General features: G+C 39.3%; 1 pseudogene; it reads left to right on the top strand.

Moving 5' to 3' along the window:
* LOC136132543 (RNA/RNP complex-1-interacting phosphatase-like) overlaps positions 1-16,076 on the top strand; it is a 42,905-nt pseudogene that overhangs the window by 12,776 nt on the left and 14,053 nt on the right.

The following is a 16,076-nucleotide window of genomic DNA, read 5'->3' as shown; positions in this document are numbered from 1 at the left end:
TGGAGAGAGTGTAGGAGAGCTGAAACAGCACCTAAATTTCTGAGCTCTGGGGAGGAAATCCTAGAAGACAGATTTACCTCCCCCAGGCTCTTACATTAGGGAAATCATTGCAACATTTCTTAACAGACGTTCATTAATATAATTTACTAACAGTTACCTATACCCTACAGAGTATTATATTTTATGTATCATATACTTAGAGCTATATGTTTCTTATTTAATTAATATCCTTAGGAAGGCAAGAGCCATCTAGTTTGAACTATTACAGTTCTGAAATCATATCTGTCTAATTAGTAAACTTATAGCAGCTTTCAAGGAGCAAAAGTAGGGATTAAGAAGCTCCTTTTGTAACTTGGTTAAAGCGTAGGGTGAGGTTTGTTGAGTGTACCTTGTGGAGAGTGTTGTTGTCCAAGGATCTTCACTGTTAGTTTCATCTCCTTGACTCCTACCTTCATTGGGCTGGGCCAGGCTCGGCCAACTTGGACTTGCCTCTTACATTTCTCTTCTGCTTTCTTTTCTTTTTCCATTATGAGCATTGTTTCCAGGACAAGCCTTGATCTTGCATTCTTACCCTCATGGATGTTACTTCCTGTCAATTTCCAGCAGCAGGAGTCTTCTTTTCAGTGCTTGATTCTTCACAAAATAGACTCTGCCTGTTGGACACAAATACCAGAGATCAAGGAGACAGAGCTGGTTGCAAACCTTTCCTCTTCCAGCCTTTGGTTGCAATTGTTTTCCCCATAATTTGCTACCTCTAGTTCCTTGGGCCACACAGGTATCCTGCCATCCAGCTCTTTTATATGTGAGAGACATTCTGAATACTGTCCCTTTTTCTTTGCACAGAAGTATATACAGTGTGGCAGTTACTGTAATCTCCTCCTCCCCCTTGCAAACAGCCACTCTAGAATCTTGGACCTCTAGGATTCTCTGTCTTGCATGCTTGGGTGCAAGGCCTAGCAAAATGAAGAGGAGAATAATTAGACAAGGAAGAGGACATTTCGTGGAGAACTGGGCGGGGATAAGGTGAAAGGGCACAGGAGAAAAGTGATTCATGTAGATTTTTTGGTTTCTGTGGGAAACAAGTTGACACACTTTGTCCTCATTTTGTATTACCAGAACAGACAGTCATAGATATAAGTAGCTCGATAGTGCAGCAACTGCCATGAATTCTGTACACTAAAGGGAACAGTCTTACATATATTTCTCGTTTTGTTTTATGTCATATTACCATATTAATAGCATTCACTGGTATGTTTGTAGAATACAGATTTTTTTTAAATGCTCTGGTTTTGTCTACATGGTTATTTCCTTGTCAGATTTTTAAGGGCTCCAACATTGTAAGACATATTGCATGTTTTTGTCTTGATGATTATTTTTCTTGAAGCATCATGAACGAACTTGACCTGTTGGATTTTGTGGAGAAACTTTAAAAAGGGTCTGTGAAAAAGGTAATGCGGTGAGTCGCATTATGCACCCAAGCGTAAGGAGCAGATATCTGCCATCAGCCCAACTTGGCCTGGGTTGCCTCTGTTTTAGTTCCTGTGGTTAGTGCTTTGCTCCCTAACCACTCTTGTGACTGTGATAATGTGAGTAAGGGATGAGTTGCTAATGATTTATATGTGAGGTAAGCTGGTTTGAGGGAGGAAATCTATGGATCTAGTCATTTTCCTTGGTGGTAAGCTTTCAGGGAGGGGTGCAAAGATTGATCTTTCTGGGGATTTTCTAGCACCAGGAAGATATCCCATAGATGAGACCTCCAAAGACACACGTTTAATTTTTAGGCCTGTTTTTCCTATTATGCGATATGAGTTTTTTCACTGATGTGGATGATGCTTATCTGAGAAGAAATTGTGAAAGGTGTTGTAGTATAAAGATGTGGCTTAAGCTCTTAAGTGTTTTTCAAGGTTTTTCCCCTAAGCTTCCCTCTTCAGATGGCCTATTTACATGGTACTAGTATGTGATGTGAGGCTAACAACTTAGTAATACCTGCAAGCCAGATCAGTGTCTCTTTTCTCTATATTTCCATACATATCAAGGGACCCATAGCTACTGCAGGTTAGGGTACTTGGTGTGAGATTGGGGGAAATGTGGTAAGACACATTTTGGTATCAGTAAAATGTTTACATATTAAAATATTCTGTTCCAACATACAATTCTATTTAGGCAAATCCTTAGTTAGGCTTTTCCTGGTTCCGAGCCTATGTAACTTATTTTCTCTCCCTAGTTCCAGCCATTTAACTTTAACTTGCAGGCTCAGCATCATCTTAACCTCTAAAAGAGTCTTACATGTAGGAGGAAGAAACTAAAGAGCTCTATTTCAACACTTAGGAACATGAGGCCCTACCCTGACCTAAACCTTTATTCTTACATTTAGGGTATTGTCTTGTCCCATATACCCCCTTCCTGCATTTTGAACCCATCAGGTTAACTGAGACATGTCTTGGTGTAACATCCCCAATTCATCTACCCCTGAGGCTCTCCTTTATTCTTCCCTTTGTCACATTGTGATTTAATTAAATACTGGAATCCTTCAAACACTTGCATGATACCTGAGGCCCTATGGCATACTGGTAGATTTTGTTAGTGTGAAATATTTGTTAGCTGTCTGATTCTCCAAATATCCCTTGTTCATATATTTTCCATCCCAGCATACAACATACCCATTAAGGCACTGTTTTATCTCATATTGGACCCACTCCCATCCAGAGGCCTTCTCCCTGCTAGTTCCCATACTTTCTGGAAACCCTATTATGGCCAGGTCTGGATTTTTTGTTTTCCCACCCAAAGCCTGTATCTTTTAGCAAACTGGAACTATAAGACCTACATAGATTTTCTAGTTTCTGATAGATTTATGTCACAGTTTGTACATTGTCATGTCTATAGTTATTTGTATCATTTGTACTTTTTGCCATTATATGCCTACTGGATATTTTTCATAAATTGCAAGAGAATATTTTATGATTTAGCACCAAATTGTATGTGCCAAAATTTACACTTGTAAACTATGTTGTGCTCACTTGTATCTGTTCTTTATACAAATAGTAATTTACTACTATTGTCCCGTTTGTAATTATGTGGAAGTTTTCAGAAATGTAAATAAATGCTTGTGGATTGAAACTTGGTTAAACTATGACTTTCCCAGATATGTTAAATCTAGTGATCTATTTACTCATTCATTCAATAATTCTGACCTTGCCAACTTAGTTTGGCCAGCTCAAATGGTTGTGAAGATTATTAACAGTGTATTTAAGGTACTTTCAGAAATTAGAAATTGAGACAGGAGAATATGCCGGAAGAGTAGGATTAGGAGATCACCTTCCTCCCCACAGATACATCAGAAATACATCTACACCTGGAACTGCTCCTATAGAACACCCACTGAACTCTGGCATAAGACCTCAGACCTCCCAAACGGTAAGAAACTCCCCCACGTACCTGGGTAGGGCAAAAGAAAAAAGAAACAACTGAGACAAAAGAATAGGGACAGGACCTGCACCAGTGGGAGGGAGCTGTGAAGGAGGAAAGGTTTCCACATGCTAGAAGCCCCTTCGCGGGTGGAGACTGCTGGTGGCCGATGGGGGAAGCTTCAGAGCCATGGAGGAGAGCACAGCCACCAGGGTGTGGAGGGTAAAGTGGAGAGATTTCCACACAGAGGATTGGTGCTGACCAGCCCTCACCAGCCCTATAGGTTTGTCTGCTCACCCTCCACGACTGGCATGGGCTAGGAGATGTGGCTTGGGCTTCGGAGCTTACACCCCAGGAGAGCACTGGGGTTGGTGGCATGAACACAGCATGAAGGGGTTAGTGAGCCAGGGTTAGCCAGGAGGGAGTCCAGGAAAACTCTGCAGCAGCTGAGGAGACAAGAGACTTATTCTTGCCTCTTTGTTTCCTGGTGTACTACAAGAGGGGATTAAGGGCTTCCCTGGTGGCACAGTGACTGGGAGTCTACCTGCCAATGCAGGGGACGCAAGTTCATGCCCCGGTCCGGGAAGATCCCACGTGCCATGGAGCGACTGGACCTGTGAGCCATGGCCGCTAAGCCTGCGCGTCTAGAGCCTGTGCTCCCCAACGGGAGAGGCCACAGCAGTGAGAGACCCGTTTGCCGCAAAAAAAAAAAAGGGATTAAGGGTACCGTTTAAAGGAGCTCCAGAGACAGGCACAAGCCGTGGCTATCAGTGCGGTCCCCAGAGATGGGCATTAGACACTAAGGCTTCTGCTGCAGCCACCAGGAAGCCTGTGTGTGAGCACAGGTCACTATCCCCACCTCCCCTCCCGGGAGCTTCTGCAGCCCGCCACTGCAAAGGTCCCATGATCCAGGGACAACTTCCCTGGGAGAATGAACGGTGCACCTCTGGCTGGTGCAACGTCACACTGGCCTCTGCCACTGCAGGCGCACGCCACATCCATACACCTCCCTACCCCTGGCCTGAGTGAGCTAGATCCCCTGAATCAGCGGCTCCTTTAACCCCGTCCTGTCTGAGCAAAGAACAGACGCCCTCAAGCTACCTACACACAGAGGCAGGGCCAAATCCAAAGCTGAACCCAGGGAGCTGTGCAAACAAAGAAGAGAAAGGAAAATTTCTCCCAGCAGCCTCAGAAGCAGCGGATTAATGCTCCACAAACAACTTGATGTACCCTGCATCTGTGGAATAACTGAATAGACAACGAATCATTCCAAATTGAGGAGGTGGACTTTTGGAGCAATATAGATTATTTTTTCCCTTTTCCTCTTTTTGTGAGTGTGTATGTGTATGCTTCTGTTTGAAATTTTGTCTGTATAGCTTTGCTTTCACCATCTGTCCTAGGGCTCTGTCCGTCCGTCTTTCTTTTTTTAATTTTTAAAATTGCTCTCTTAAAAATTATTCTTTATTTTAATAAATTTATTTTATTTTACTTTATTTTATTTTATCCTCTTTCTTTCTTTCATTCTTTCTAATTTTTCTCCCTTGTATTCTGAGCCATGTAGAGGATAGTCTCTTGGTGCTCCAGCCAGGCATCAGGGCTGTGCCACTGAGGTGGGAGAGCCAACTTCAGGACACGGGTCTACAAGAGACCTCCCAGCTCCACGTAATATCAAAGGATGAAAATCTCCCAGAGATCTACCTCTCAACACCAACACCCAGATTCACCCAACGACCAGCAAGCTACAGTGCTAGACACCCTATGCCAAACAACTAGGAAGTCAGGAACACAGCTCCATCCATTAGCAGAGAGGCTGCCTAAAATCATAATAAGGCCACAGACACCCCCAAACACACCACAAGACATGGACATGACCACCAGAAAGAAAAGATCCAGCCTTATCCACCAGAACACAGGCACTAGTCCCCTCAACCAGGAAACCTACACAACCCACTGAACCAAACTTAGCCACTGGGGACAGACACCAAAAACAATAGGAACTACGAACCTGCAGCCTGTGAAAAGGAGACCTCAAACACAGTAAGATAAGCAAAATGAAAAGACAGAAAAACACACAGCAGATGAAGGAGCAAGGTAAACACCCACCAGACGTAACAAATGAAGAGGAAATAGGCAGTCTACCTGAAAAAGAATTCAGAATAATGATAGTAAATATGATCCATAACCTTGGAAATAGAATAGAGAAAATGCAAGAAATATTTACCAAGCACCTAGAAGAACTAAAGAGGAAATAAGCAATGATGAACAAGACAATAAATGAAATTGAAAATACTCTAGAAGGGATCAATAGCAGAATAACTGAGGCAGAAGAACGGATAAGTGACCTGGAATATAAAATAGTGGAAATAAATACTGCAGAGCAGAATAAAGAAAAAAGAATGAAAAGAACTGAGGACAGTCTCAGAGACCTCTGGGACAACATTAAATGCACCAACATTTGAATTATAGGGGTCCCAGAAGAAGAAGAGAAAAAGAAAGGGACTGAGAAAATATTTGAAAAGATGATACTTGAAACTTCCTTAATATGGGAAAGGAAATAGTTAATCAAGTCCAGGAAGCACAGAGAGTCCCATACAGGATAAATCCAAGGAAAGAACATGCCAAGACACATATTAGTCAAACTATCAAAAATTAAATACAAAGGAAATATATTAAAAGCAGCAAGGGAAAAGCAACAAATAACACACAAGGGAATCCCCATAAGGTTAACAGCTGATCTTTCAGTTGAAACTCTGCAAGCCAGAAGGGAGTGGCAGGAAATATTTAAAGTGATGAAGGAGAAAAACCTACAACCAAGATTGCTCTACCCAGCAAGGATCTCATTCAGATTTGATGGAGAAATTAAAACCTTTACAGACAAGCAAAAGGTGAGAGAGATCAGCACCACTAAACCAGCTTTATAACAAATGCTAAAGGAACTTCTCTAGGCAAGAAACACAAGAGAAGGAAAAGACCTACAATAACAAACCCAAAACAATTAAGAAAATGGGAATAGGAACATACATATTGATAATTACCTTAAATGTAATGGATTAAATGCTCCCACCAAAAGACACAGATTGGCTGAATGGATACAAACACAAGATCCGTATATATGCTGTATAAAAAAGACCCATTTCAGACCTAGCAACACATACAGATTGAAAGTGAGGGTATAGAAAAAGATATTCCATGCAAATGGAAATCAGAAGAAAGTTGGAGTAGCAATTCTCATATCAGACAAAATAGACTTTAAAATAAAGACTATTAGAAGAGACAAAGAAGGACACTACATAATGATCAAGGGATCGATCCAAGAAGAAGATATAACAATTGTAAAAATTTATGCACCCAACATAGGAGCACCTCAATACATAAGGCAAATACTAATAGCTCTAAAAGGGGAAATTGACGGTAACACAATCATAGTAGGGGACTTTAACACCCCACTTTCACCAATGGATAGATCATCCAAAATGAACTAAATAAGGAAATACAAGCTTTAAATGATACATTAAACAAGATGGACTTAATTGATATTTATAGGACATTCCGTCCAAAACCAACAGAATACACATTTTTCTCAAGTGCTCATGGAACATTCTCCAGGATAGATCATATCTTGGGTTACAAATCTAGCCCTGGTAAATTTAAGAAAATTGAAACCGTATCAACTATCTTTTCCAACCACAATGCTATGAGACTAGATATCATTTACAGGAAAAGATCTGTAAAAAATACAAACACATGGAGGCTAAACAATAAACTACTTAATAACGAAGTGATCACTGAAGAAATCAAAGAGGAAATCAAAAAATACCTAGAAACAAATGACAATGGAGACATGACGACCGAAAACCTATGGGACGCAGCAAAAGCAGTTCTAGGAGGGACGTTTATAGCAGAGCAATCCTACCTGAAGAAACAGGAAACATCTCAAATAAACAATATAACCTTGCACCTAAAGCAATTAGAGAAAGAAGAACAAAAAAAACCCCAAAGTTAGCAGAAGAAAAGAAATCACAAAGATCAGATCAGAAATAAATGAAAAAGAAATGAAAGAAATGATAGCGAAGATGAATAAAACTAAAAGCTGGTACTTTGAGAAGATAAACCAAATTGATAAACCATTAGCCAGACTTATCAAGAAAAAAAGGGAGAAGACTCAAATCAACAGAATTAGAAATGAAAAAGGAAAAGTAACAACTGACACGGCAGAAATTCAAAGGATCATGAGAGATTACTACAAGCAACTCTATGCCAATAAAATAGACAACATGTAAGAAATGGACAAATTCTTAGAAATGTGCAACCTGCCAAGACTGAACCAGGAAGAAATATAAAATATGAACAGACCAATCACAAGCACTAAAATTGAAACTGTGATTAAAAATCTTCCAACAGGGCTTCCCTGGTGGCACTGTGGTTGAGAGTCCGCCTGCTGATGCAGGGGACAAGGGTTCTTGTCCCTTTATGGAAGGATCCCACATGCCATGGAGCAGCTGGGCCCGTGAGCCATGGCCACTGGGCCTGTGCGTCCGGAGCCTGTGCTGCGCAATAGGAGAGGTCACAGCAGTGAGAGACCCATGTACCACAAAAAAAAAATCTTCCAACAAACAAAAGCCCAGGACCAGATGGCTTCACAGGTGAATTCTATCAAACACTTACAGAAGAGCTAACACCTATTCTTGTCAAACTCTTCCAAAATATAGCAGAGGGAGGAACACTCCCAAACTCATTCTATGATGCCAACATCACCCTGATACCAAAAGCAGACAAAGATGTCACAAAGAAAGAAAACTACAGGCCAATATCACTGATGAACATAGATGCAAACGTCCTCAACAAAATACTAGCAAACAGAATCCAACAGCATATTAAAAGGATCATACACCATGATTAAGTGGGGCTTATTCCAGGACTGCAAGGATTCTTCAATATATGCAAATCAATCAATGTGATACACCATATTAACAAATTGAAGGAGAAAAACCATATGATCATCTCAATAGATGCAGAGAAAGCTTTCAACTAAGTTCAACAACGATTTATGATAAAAACACTGCAAAAAGTAGGCATAGATGTAACTTTCCTCAACATAATAAATATGACAGACCCACAACCAACGTCATCCTCAATGGTGAAAAAGTGAAACCATTCCCACTAAGATCAGAAACAACACAAGGTTGCCCACTCTCACCACTCTTATTCAACATAGTTTTGGAAGTTTTAGCCACAGCAATCAGAGAAGGAAAAGAAATAAAAGGAATCCAAATCGGAAAAGAAGTAAAGCTGTTACTGTTTGCAGATGACGTGATACTATCCATACACAATCCTAAAGATGCTACCAGAAAATTACTAGAGCTAATCAATGAATTTGGTGAAGTAGCAGGATACAAAAATAATGCACAGAAATCTCTGGCATTCTTATACACTACTGATGAGAAATCTGAAAGTGAAATTAAGAAAACATTCCCATTTACCATTGCAACAAAAAGAATAAAATATCTTCGAATAAACCTACCTAACGAGACAAAAGACCTGTATGCAGAAAATTATAAGACACTGATGAAAGAAATTAAAGATGATACAAATAGATGGAGAGATATACCATGTTGTTGGATTGGAAGAATCAACATTGTGAAAATGAGTCTACTACCCAAAGCAATCTACAGATTCAATGCAATCCCTGTCAAACTACCACTGGCATTTTTCACAGAACTAGAACAAAAAATTTCACAATTTGTATGGAAACACAAAAGACCCCGAATAGCCAAAGCAATCTTGAGAACGAAAAATGAGGCTGGAGGAATCAGGCTTCCTGACTTCAGACTATACTACAAAGCTACAGTAATCAAGACACTATGGTACTGGCACAAAAACAGAAAGGTAGATCAATGGAACAGGATAGAAAGCCCAGAGATAAACCCACGCACATATGGTCACCTTACCTTTGATAAAGGAGGCAAGAATATATGGTGGAGAAAAGACAGACTCTTCAATAATTCGTGCTGGGAAAACTGGACAGGTACATGTAAAAGTATGAAATTAGAACACTCCGTAACACCATACACAAAAATAAACTCCAAATGGATTAAAGACCTAAATCTAAGGTCAGACACTATCAAACTCTTAGAGGAAAACATAGGCAGAACACTCTATGACATAAATCACAGCAAGATCCTTTTAGACCCACCTCCTAGAGAAATGGAAATAAAAACAAAAAATAAAACAAATGGGACCTAATGAAACTTCAAAGCTTTTGCAGAGCAGAGGAAACCATAAACAAGACCAAAAGACAACCCTCAGAATGGGAGAAAATATTTGCAAATGAAGCAGCCTGACAAAGGATTAATCTCCATAATTTACAAGCAGCTCATGCAGCTCAATAACAAAAAAACAAATAACCCAGTCCAAAAATGGGCAGAAGACCTAAATAGACATTTCTCCAAAGAAGATATACAGACTGCCAACAAACACAAGAAAGAATGCTCAACATCATTAATCATTAGAGAAATGCAAATCAAAACTACACTGAGATCTCATCTTACACCAGTCAGAATGGCCATCATCAAAATATCTACAAACAATAAATGCTGTAGAGGGTGTGGAGAAAAGGGAACACACTTGCACTGTTGGTGGGAATGTAAATTGATACAGCCACTATGGAGAACAGTATGGAGGTTCCTTAAAAAACTACAAATAGAAAGACCATACGACCCAGCAATCCCACTACTGGGCATATACCCTGAAAAAGCCATCATTCAAAAAGAGTCATGTACCAAAATGTTCATTGCAGCTCTATTTACAATAGCCAGGACATGGAAGCAACCATCAACAGATGAATGGATAAAGAAGATGTGGCACATATATACAATGGAATATTACTCAGCCACAAAAAGAAACAAAATTGAGTTATTTGTAGTGAGGTAGATGGACCTACAGTCTGTCATACAGAGTGAAGTAAGTCAGAAAAAGCAAAACAAATACCATACGCTAACACATATATATGGAATATAAGAGAAAAAAACGGTCATGAAGAACCTAGGGGTAAGAGGAATAAAGACACAGACCTACTAGAGCATAGACTTGAGGATATGGGGAGGGGGAAGGGTAAGCTGTGACAAAGTGAGAGAGAGGCATGGACATATATACACTACCAAACGTAAAATACATAGCTAGTGGGAAGTAGCCGCATAGCACAGGCAGATCAGCTATGTGGTTTGTGACCACGTAGAGGGGTGTGATGAGGGTGGGAGGGAGGGAGACACAAGAGGGAAGTGATATGGGTATATATGTATATGTATAACTGATTCACTTTGTTATAAAGCAGAAACTAACACACCACTCTAAAGCAATTATACTCCAATAAAGATGTTTTTAAAAAGTAATTAGAAACTAAAAAGTAAAACTAACAGAAAACATTTGTTATTATAAATAACAATGGAATTTAGTATGCTATTTTACCCTCAGGACTACTGTAGGGCATACTGTTCTTTGCTGTTCCACTTGTGGCAGGATTCATAGTTTTTCTAACAGGTACAGATCCCTAAGGCTGATACTGTGAGGAAATGTTATACTTGAGCTACACTCTTATCTCTATCAGGCATTTCTTGGAATTGTCTAAAATGTAAATGTATACTGACAACCTCCAGCATGATACCAGGCACATAATAGAAACCCAATAAATGTTTCACTGTGAGTGGAGTATCAGTTGATAGAATATTTTTGAAGGTTGATTAGGCAGATTAGATTGATTGATAATCTTTCAATATTTTAAGTTTACATCTCTTTCATTCCAGAAATTCTATGTCTAGAAATTTATATATAGCTATATACATGTGTAAAGAGGTTCACATTGCAGCCTATCTGTAACAGAGGACAAAAACAAACAAAAATAACCCCAATCTGAAAACAACTAAAAGTCTATCAATATTGAACTGGTCATGAAAATTACGTAATGTTAACGCAGCTATTGAAGAGAATAGAACTGATGTATGCAATAATTGAGTGGGAAAATCACTATCCAAGACACATTGTAGACTATGTATATAGTATGCTGCTCTTCTATGAAATACAGGATATCTTTTATGTACAAACACTTACTTACAAGATACAAGTGTGAATGTAAGCACTTGGGAAATATCTGAAAGAACCACACAAGAAACTGGGAGAGTGGGACAACTTTCCACGTCCCATATGATTGGAATTATGAAAGGTACACACACGAACTAATGGATGACTGCAAACAGCCTCCGGCTTAGGAGGGAAATTGCAGGCATCAGAATCCTCTTTACTAATCAAGCGCGTTAATGCGCCTGCGGGATGACGTCATCTGGACGCGTGGTGGCGCATGGGCAGTAGAAGGAGGTCCACGAGCTGCGTGGGATTGTGCCTAGGCGCCTGTGGTTCGTAGCCTTCTGCTGGCACTGGGGGCACCGGGTTGGTGATTTTGGACTCCTGGCATTGGGTGGGTGGTATCTTAGGGGTGACATGAGCCAGTGGCATCATGCCTGCAGGTGCTGGGAGCAGCGTCGTGGCTTTTCTGGACATTCGTTGGCCACGAGGAAGGGCGGAAAGCACATCCCAGAAAGGTAATATGTCGTGGCCCCTGGGCGTTTACAGAGGAGCTCACAGCCCCTGGGCCTGGGCTTCATCTCTTGTGCTGTCGCCTGTCACAGTTGCCCCCATGCACTGGCCCGTCCACGCTGTGCTAAGGGGTATTGGTCGTCTCACGGCTCAGTTCACAGTAGCTGAAAGGGACCGTGTGTGATATTCTGATTTCTCCCCATCGTTTTAAAAGGGAGGCTCTGGCCATTGCTCCTCGGGTAAAATGCAGAGGGACTGCTTTTTAAGATGGGACTGTCAGTGTTGGGGACACTCCTTAATTACCAAAATGGAATCCCCTTCAGTTCCTCAATCTGTGTTGTTTAGGCACAGAAAATGTGAGGAATAGTTACTGGAACTAAGTTTGAGTGAAAAAACGCACCGGTACCACCGAATTTTCCATCGAAACAGTTGATTTGTGTTGTCTCTTGGAATTATATAGGGCGTACAATTGCTTCCTAACCAGTGTCATTTGAGAGATCTACCTCTGTACGTTCAAATGATTAATTCTTCGGCTTTGCTCATATACGTACTAAACCCTTTAATTCCTTAAGACCTTCCTTTCCTGAATCTCATACCCCATTAAGCCTGATTCAGTTTACCTCCTGAATTTCTTCTGAATCTGTCAACTCTTCCTCAGCATCCTAATACTGAATTTGCCTGTCTGTTGCAATTAGGTCCTAAGTAGTGTCCATATTTCTTGTTTCCTTCCAATACATTCTTCACACAAGAAACCTTAAAAGCCAGTTGGAACATTGCTCATAAACATCGCTCAAAAACATTGTTTTGAGAATAGAAAACAAACTGTTGGCCTTTAACACTCTGCGTGGTCTAGAATCCTCTCTGCTTCTCTGGCCCCATATTGTGCCACTTTTGCCCTCACTTTCTATGCTTCACATACACTGAATTAACCTTAGTTCTAACCCATCTTACAGAAGTCAGTTCACATATTATTTTTCACTGTGATTCCTAGCATTAAGGAATTTTATTATCAGGTTTTGTATGAGGACTAAAAGTAAATTGTGAAGTGGAAGAATTGAGTTTAAACTATTTCAGTCAACACGCCTGTACTAATGATACCTTAGTAGTCAACACCAGGCTAGGTTTTATCAGGGATACAGAAGTTCTGGCCATCTCTGGTTTTAGATATCCCTTATTTGTTGAGATCTTTGCATTGTTTTGTTGCCTTTTATCTGTTTTCAAGATGGGAAATCAGGAACAAGGGAAGTATAGGTTATTACTAGGTGGGGTTGAATAAGGGGAGCAGCAAGATGTAAAGCAGAAAGAAATCATATCCCTACTATAGACGGATATGATTTCCATTTTCAAGGCGCATTCATCCTATGCAGGGAGACAGATTAACATAAAATTTGCCTAACAAAAAACATATTAACAGGTGGAAAAACTATCTCCCAGTTGGACAGCAGATGCCTAGGACTCATTTCATTGCTTTCAAAGTTCCTTCAAAAAAGGTAAGCAAGAGGGAAGACATATGGGAACATATGTATATGTATAGCTGATTCACTTTGTTATAAAGCAAAAACTAACACACCATTGTAAAGCAATTATACCCCAATAAAGATGTTTAAAAAAAAAAAAAGGTAAGCAAAAGTTAATACCAAATTCTTCCACAAATCTGAATTCACCATATAGAGCCCTGGCTCTCAACCCTGTCATACTCCATTTTCCCTTTTTATCGCAAATATATTTTAATACCTCTTTTACTATACAGCAATGGAATTCATAGATAAATAGAACCTACTTTTGAACTTAATTTAAAAAACAGCAATACCAATGGAATGCCCTAACTATAAATAAAGAATAAAGTAATTTATAAGAAAGTAATATGTATCTCAGTATGTAAATGTTTGGGGATGACTATACTAGAAATAAAGGAATAGTCAGTTACTTGTACCATGAATGCAATAAACTATGGACTTTGGTTGATCATGATGTGTCAGTGTTGCTTCATGAATTCTCACAAAGGAAGCACACTGGTATGGCATGTTGATAATGGGGAAGGCTGTATGGTTTGAAGGAGAGAGGATATAAGTGGGAACTGTGTACATTTTGCTCAGTTTTGCTGTGAATCTCAAACTGCTCTAAAATTAGTCTACTAATTGAAAAAGAAAAGTGTGTTGCTGGCACTTGAATAACCAAACAGATCAATGGAACAGAGTACATGTATAAGCCTAATACATAAAAGAATATTTAGCAGTGAAAGCCATCCTTCCTATATGTAGATATTCAAGAAATATTTATTTTTCTGTTTATTTTCAGGCACCCTGGATGGAGCTGGCAATACAGTGGTAGGCAAAATTGATGTGGTCCCTTCATTCTGGGAGTTTACAGTCAGGTTAGGAGACCAACATGAAATAAACAAACATAGAAATAAATATATAGAAGTGAGCTTATTTTCTTCTATCTAATCTCTCTGGAAGAAAGGATTGTAATATCGTTTGTAAACTGCAGAGGAAGAAACTTTACTTTGAATCTCATATGTTAGCATCACAGGGTTTGAATAAATTGATAATATAGTAAAGGATTAACATATGTTCTTTCTTATTTTATTCTTTCTGACAGAGTTTTGAAAAGAATCTTGCTCCAGAAGAACGTTTCTCCCCCTTGGATCTCTTTTAACAGACTCCAATAATGCAATGAAGAACTTTGGCTGATTATTGACTTAACATATACTCGCCGCTATTATAAGCCAGAGGTAAACGGAACCTGTAATTGAAAATGACCTTCTTTCTGATACTGTAATAATTCATAGTAGTTCAGCAGTTATCATCTTATGCTAAGGTGAATCTTGGCCTTCTTTCATGGATTCAAAAAGGGAAGCTAGTGGTTTCCTGAAATACACATTTGTAATTGCTGTTTCAAAATGAGATTAAAGATATGAATTGAACTATAGTATTTGGCAGTAGGCTCTAGATATGCTTAAGAAATTCTATAAGCTTCCATGTTCTATATTTTGAAAATGAAGTAAACTTTTAGTAAGAATAGTAATAGCCTAAAATGAAAGAAAGGTACGTCCATTATGTGTTTAGCACTTATTTTAAGCAGTTTCCTGAGTATGATTAAGCATCACTGTAAAAGACAACTGTTCTCTAAGTTTTATGCTTTCTTTTCCTAATATCTTCTGATATAATACAGAAACCCATGTATTCTCTTGGCCCATGTAGGACATACCAGTGCAAAGAATTATCCTTCTTCTGACCTGTTCCATGGCCTTGGGTGACAGTAACACCTAATGTTTGTTAACATTTGTATAGCAGTTTGCCATTTACAAAGTTCTTTCATATCCATTCGAGTTAGTTAATCTTCACAACAATCCTTTGCTGTTGAAGTGGAAGTAGTACTGATATCTCCTACTGAGTGCTTACTCTGCACTAAGCTCAGAGGATAGACAACTACAATTACTAATTTTACAGACAGTGAAAGTGACTCTCAGACAAGGAAAAATTGAAATTTCAACTCAGTTATTCCTCTTTTTTTATTGTGGTAAAATATAGATAAATCATATTTATTTTAACCATTTATAAATATGCAGTTCAGTGGCATTAAATACAGTCACAGTGTTGTATAACTATCACCACTGTCTATAACCAAAACTTTTTCATCATCCTCAACAAAAACTCTGTAACCGTCAAACAGTAAGAACCCCATTATCCCTCCCATCGGCCCTTAGTAGCCTCTATTCTATTTTCTGTCTCTATGAATGTGCCTATTCTAGATACCTCGTGGAAGTGGAATCTACAATATTTATCCTTCTATGTCTGACTTATTTCACTAAACCTAGTGTTTTCAAAGTTCATCCATGTTTTAGCATGTAATAAAATGCCATTCCTTTTTTGGCTTAATAAATCCCACTGTGTGTATATACCATATTTTGTTATTCATCGGTTGATTGACACTTGGGTTGTTTCCACCTTGTAGCTATTGTGAATCATGCTGCTGTGATCATTGGTGTATGAATATTTGCTCAAATCCGTGCTTTCACTCCTTTTAGATGTGCAATGTAGGTAGTAGCGGAGTTGTTGGATTATACGGTAGCTCTACGTTTA

The sequence above is a fragment of the Phocoena phocoena genome, chromosome 13 (assembly GCF_963924675.1).
Source record: "Phocoena phocoena chromosome 13, mPhoPho1.1, whole genome shotgun sequence".
NCBI lineage: Eukaryota > Metazoa > Chordata > Mammalia > Artiodactyla > Phocoenidae > Phocoena > Phocoena phocoena.
Note: the sequence above shows the minus strand (reverse complement) of the source record. Positions and strands in the feature narration are given on the sequence as shown.